We start from the raw sequence: 6,192 nt of genomic DNA, 5'->3' as shown, positions 1-6,192 counted from the left end.
ACCAGAAGGCTAGTGGTTCAAACCCACCAGCCACTCCTCGGAAGGAAGATGGAGCAATCTGCTTCCATAGTGATACTGCCTCGGAAACCCACAGAGGGGTTGCTATGGGTCGGGTCTGACTCAACGGCAGTGAGTTTGGTTTGGTTGTTTGGATTGTGATGTTGCTTATCAGCCCAGCTGTGAGCATTTTGTTTTATGTTGAGTTGCAGTCCATACTGAAGGCTGTAGTCTTTGATCTTCGTCAGTAAGGGCTTCAAGTCCTCCTCACTTTCAGCATGCAAGGTTGTGTCATCTGCATATTGCAGGTTGTTAATCAGTCTTCCTCTAATCCTGATGTCATGTTCTTCTTCATGTAGTTTAGCTTCTTGGATTATTTGCTTAGCATACAGATTGAATCAGTATGGTGAAAGGACACAACACTGACACACAGCTGTCCTGATGTTAAACCATGCAGTGTCCCCTGGTTCTGTTTTATGACTGCCTCTTTGTATGTGTATAGGTTCAGCATGAGCACAATTAAGTGTTCTGGAACTAAGTGTTATTAAGTGACTTCAATGGTCTTAAGAGATCTACTACTTACCATATACAAAGTTACCACCTGGAATATCAAAGTGAGTAGTTCCCATGTTACCCCAAGGGGAGTTCAGTGATATTGAAGGGCCTGGAACTCCAGCATTCCCAGAGCTGTGACCCAGCACCTCCCTAGAGAGGGGTCATCTGGAACGGATGGTATGGTGAACATGAGAAGTCCGTCAAATGCTCGACTTTAAAAACCTGGAAGTTAGGTAACTTTAGAAGGTGAGGGCTTAGGGGAAGTGAAAAGCAGATCTGTATTCCGGGCATGTAGAGGTGACAGTTATGTTAAGGTGATCTTGGGATGAGTTTGCAAGGGTCTACTTGTTGACGCCAAGGGTCTGGAAGGCTCTTTCCCCAAGCGGTGTTGATCTCTCAGTGTGGCTGTGCTGAGGGTGCTGAGTCTGCCAACCAGAAAGCCGGAGACGTTAGGCCATGCTCAGGACCAAGGAGAAGGGCCGTCCGTGCAAGGACATCAGGTTTAGAGGAAGGCGTGGCAATGGGGTGGAAGAGTAATGCAGAGAAGCCTCTGAGTGGGAGATGGTGGAGTTGTGTGAGTGGAGGAGCTTGTGCTCAGAGGTGGAGCCAAGGACTGATGGCGGGAGTGGCGACGGTGGTGGGGGAAGAGGGCCGGACTCGAAGGAGGAAGGCTGTCTCTGTGTTTGTGGTTGGTGGAAGGTGATATCCTGAGGTCGGGCTGTGCGGGCGGAGCCCCCAGGCTGATGGCAAATAGTGGGGAGGGTGGGAGGAAGGGAAACGAGAGGGCGACACGGAGGCCCCTTGGGCATGTTGAGCTGGCTCACTGGCACCTAAGGGATAGCTTGGAAAGGAGGCAGCATGAGGAAGAGATGGAGGCCTAAGGGCAGGACCCTAAGGAGAGGAAGTGGCTAACCCTGTTGGCCTCTGTGGAGGACAAGGGGTTGGCATCCCTGGTGATTCCCAGAGAGAAGGAACAGGCAGTGCACTGCAAGTGGTGTCCTCGGTGCGGCTGGCAGGGAGGGACAACTTGGAACTGTCTACATAAAAGGACCAAGGGAAGCCAAACGTCTCTAGGCACAGCACTCATCCCCTTCCTGGGTTCACAGCCAGCTGTGGGATTGCGAAGCCAGCAGAGCTTGGGGGTGTGGGATCTGGCACCTGGCCTGGTTAGAGGGGAAGGAGCCCCAGCATCCCGGAGCTGAGTGGGCATTGCTGGGTGACTGTGGTGGGGTGCATTAGCCCACTGTCTCTGGGGTCTCCGCATTCAGCAGTGCCTGGGAGGCTGCCTGGATGTTGGAAATGCTCCTCCCAAGTGCTTCTTGTTGTCCACTCTGTGACCCAGGGACCCCTGCGGGCACCAGGCAGCAGGGCCCTTGTGGTGTAAGGTACTCTGTGCGCCCTTCTGTGGCACCTGGTCCTCTCTTGTCATTATTGGGGTCTTGTGGTGGTGGTGGTGGTGGCCTCGGCGAGAGGGCTGTGGGGCTGGGAGCCACTCCCCAGAACCTGGTCCTGCCCGCCAGAGGAGGCTAGACCTGGGCTGGAGGGAGATGGCTTCCGCTTCCCTTTAGCCCGCAGTGACTCCCAGGGTGAGGAGAGTCCTCCTGCAAGGCCTGGGCAGCCCTGGAACGGGGATGGTGCCCTCACAGTGTGTCAGGGCTGTGGGAACAGGGCAATTGAACTGCTGCCCTGGCTTGGCATGCATTTGGGGCCTGCACTTGGCAGAAAGCAGGCTTTTTCGACAAGAGTTAGAACAGTCCAGGCTTTTCCGTGACAGAAGTGTCTGTGTTGGGCATGAACCAGTGCGGAGGAAGGTGGTGGAGGGGCCACAGACAATGGTGATAGACTTGGATGGGGCAAGAGGCCAGGGAGGGAAGAGAATAGGCCTTACCGCCTTCGCTCTGCATGCGTCTGTGTTTGAGTTTTGTACGGTGAACATGCATGTGTGTGTTACTTGTGCAAGCTTCTGAATCCCAAAATGGAAAAGCGGAAGGTGAAAGGTGCCCCTGTTACCTCACCTGGAGAAAAGGTGGGGTTGGCCAAGCCTCGAGTAGCACCAGCCCCAGAGCACAGGCAGAGTCGGGCTACAGGATACTAAGACTGATTTTTTTTTTTTCCCTTCAAATTTTTATTATGATTTGGGTAAAAGTTTACAGAGCAAATTCATTTTCCGTACAGCAGTTCATAAACATTTTGTCTCCTGACATTGACTGCAATCCCCACCATGTAACAGCTCCCCTCCCACTTCCTCCCTGTGGAGGGAGGACACCTCTTCCCTGTGTCCTTCCCTCCCATGCCCTCCTGCCCCCTGAGCTGTCTCCCTGTGCAAACACTGCCCTTCTGTTCCCCCATGATGGATCACTTCACAACATTGATTTTCAAGCGGCCACTTTGCTGTGGGACTTGGCTTTAAAATTGCCAGTCCTTTAGGGCAACCTACTCTTGTAAAGATTCACTGCCTGGGAAACCCAAAGAGAGTTGCTATGAGTCAGAATTGGCTTGATGGCAGTGAGGTTTTTTTTTTTGTTTTGTTTTGTTTTTTGGGTTTAGGACCAGTCTTGGGAGACAGCTAACTTAATTGGCATAGCACAGTCCACAAAGACAGTGTTCTCTATCCTACTGTGGTGAGTGGCAACTGGGATCTTCAGCACTAGCAAGCAGCCATCTAAGGGGCAACTGTTGGTCTTTCCCTGTCCGAAGCAAAGAAATTCAAAGATGGGAGGAAACAATTAGTCCAGAGGACTAAAGGGCCCCTCAGAACCCAGTCTTTTCAACCGTGAGACCAGAAGAACTAGATGGTGCCTGGCTAACACCGCTGACCACTCTGAAAGGGATCATAGTAGGAGGTCCTGGACAACATGGGAGAAAAATGTGGAACAAAACTCAAAATCATAAAGAAGCCCAGGCTTCCTAGTCTGACTGAGCCCCACCCCACCCCCGTGGCTCACCTTTCAGCCGAATGATAGGCCTCTAAGGTGAACAGTACCTCCAGGGAGGCACACCTTCCTTAGCGTAATAATCGGCCATGAGATCAAAAGGGCAGCTTTGGCCCAGGGATAAAGCTCTGACGGCAGGAAGGGACAGGAAAGAAGGAGGCATGGAAACGGAAAACACGGAGGAAGTGGGAAGAGAGCTGTTACGTGGAGATGCTGCAATCAGTGTGAGAAATAAGCTGTGCAGGCGTTGATGAATGGCAAACCAATTGGCGCTGTGCATTCAAATCGTAGTAAAAAGTTAAAGAAATAAAACTACCAACCCTGTCTAGCATGCTCCTACAGCCCCGCTCCCCTTGGAGGGGCCTCGTGTGGGTGACTGTGTGTGAGGTTCCTGGCAAGGTCCCACCCACTGCCTGCTTTCGTAAATGAAGGGTTCTTAGAGCCCAGCCTCGCTCACGCATGTCCACGTCACCTTTGCCTGCTTTTGTGCCACACGGGCGGGTGTGGGTGGTCACCGCGGAGACTGGGACCCACAGAGCTGAGCTCTGCTCTGTGGCCCCTTCCCGACAGTGTTGCCCGGCCCCGAGTGGACAGCTAGCTGTACACTCTCCCACGCCGTGCGCCTCCGGAAGCCCCCTCGGGGCCGAGTGTCCGAGGCGGGGGTTCTTTCTCGGGTCTGCGGGGTACTTTGCCGGTCCCTGGCCTGCCCTGCCCCTCAGCAGGCCTGTGAGCTGTTCCTCGCACTGCGCCACAGTCTCTGTGACACCTGCTTAGCTTGGCGTGAGACGAGGTGGTCCGTGCTGTCTCCAGCGCCAGCACTTTCATTTTCCGTCTTTCTCATCCCCTTTATGAGAAGGAGAAAGTGCGACAAGACGATCACAGGTTGCGCAAACATTGCAGTAAGGCAGAGGCAGTGACCCCTGAGTCCCCTGTTCTCTGGAGGCACCACCTCTGAGCGTGCCAGGGTCCGGCTCAGGGACGTAGGACCAGGGCGTCGGGGCCCATGCCCACCTTTGGACTACTGTGGGGCTATTTGGGGCTGGTTTCAGGGTGAAGGTATTTTCCTCCCTAATGCTTTTCCTTAGAGTGGAGTTTCTCAAAGATTACTCCCCGCAACAATGGTCCCGAGATGTTCCCCACAGAGAAAGGGATCTGTTAGGTTAGGGTCTGTTGGGTTTGAGGAACGCTAGTGTCTTGGAGCTAATTCAGGGGAGCGTGGACATGCGGGCTTCCGGGCAGGGTGGTGGTTGGGGGCCTGGGTGCCCTGGCCTCCCTGTGGTCATTCCTTTCCTGCCCTGGCTAGCCCCTCTGCAAGGACCCCTCCACCACTTCCAGGCTTCCGTGTCACCTCCCGCCCTGAAGTCCGCAGGCCTCGCCCACATCTTGCCACCACGGGCGGGCCGCTGCACTCTGACACTCTGTGGTGTGGCCTGCTCCTTCCTTCTTTGAGGTCTGCCCCGCTAGTGCGCACGCACGTTCCTTGCTGGTGTGGTTCGCTTGTTTCTCGTCCTGGGGATCGGGCTGGACACACAGCAGCTGCCTGGGGGGTATGAGGCAACGTTTGCAGGAATTTGGAACGTGGAGGAAGGTGACTTGAGAGAGTGGGCTGCTTTGTAGGGAGCTGTTTTCCTCCAGGGCACATCCCTCCGAGCTGCTTCCTGCCTCTGGCCGCCCGTGCCAGCCTGCTCGTCACCTACCTGAGCCAACTGAGCTCAAGTCGCCACTTGTGCGGGGTGGGACTCCCCTCCTCAGACCTGTGCAGGCGGGCTCCTGGCTTATTGTTGGGGTGCGCCTTGCTCCAGCTGCACTGCGGCTCGTCGGAGCTCATGGGGGTGTCATTCCAAGTATTCGCTCTTCAGCAGGACTAAGCAGTGAGCAAAATAGCGAAGAATCTGGGTCCTGGGAAGTAACGTGAAACCGGCCTCCTCTCCAGCGGAGACTGGCTGAGGTGTGGCTGCAGAAACCAGGTCCCACTGAGTCAGTCCGACTTATGGCGGTCCCCCCAGTGTCAGGGAAGAACTGCTCCGTGGGGGTTTCAGGGCTGATTGTTTTGCAAGCGGGTCGGCAGACCTTTCTCCTGAGGCACCTCTGGGTGGACTCAAAGCACTAACCTTTCAGTTAGCAGCCAAGCACGTTAACCATTTCCACTACCCAGGGACTCCTCGCATTCAGAGAAAACTCAAACTCACTGCCTGACCCATAGTAGCCCCTAATGACTTTCCAAGGCTTTACGGAAGCAGACCGCCTCATCATTCTAACACAGAGTGGCTGGTGGCTTCGAACCACTGACCTTTTGGTTAGAGCCAAATGCCTTAAGCACTACACCACCAGAGCTCCTACAGAAAGTATGAATAATGCTCACTGCTTGTTCCTGGGAAGGACCAGAGCAGCCGTTCCCTGCTGTGCCAGCAAGTGGTGATAGAACACCCACTGCTTACCCTGAGGTCCTTGTGCGTGTGCCTTTTTCCGGGGTGCAGGGAAAGCAGAAGTGGTATTTCAGGCCTGCTGTCTTGCTCGGGTGCATAGGGAGTGATTTCCCGTGGTTCTGAGCAGAGAAACAAGCTGGTCCTTCTGTTCTTCAAAGAAGCTCAAGGCCGTGAGCCGAGGGTTGGCACGTGCGCTGGGGAGACCGTGTCAAGCCTCTGTGGTAGGCTTGACCAGAGGATGATGAGGGTGGATGAAGGGGTGGTCTGTTGGGGAGGGGGAA

Source organism: Orycteropus afer, unplaced genomic scaffold (genome assembly GCF_000298275.1).
Source record: "Orycteropus afer afer isolate SDZICR_OR568_19922 unplaced genomic scaffold, OryAfe1.0 scaffold00829, whole genome shotgun sequence".
In the NCBI taxonomy this organism is placed as follows: Eukaryota; Metazoa; Chordata; class Mammalia; order Tubulidentata; family Orycteropodidae; genus Orycteropus; species Orycteropus afer.
Note: the sequence above shows the minus strand (reverse complement) of the source record.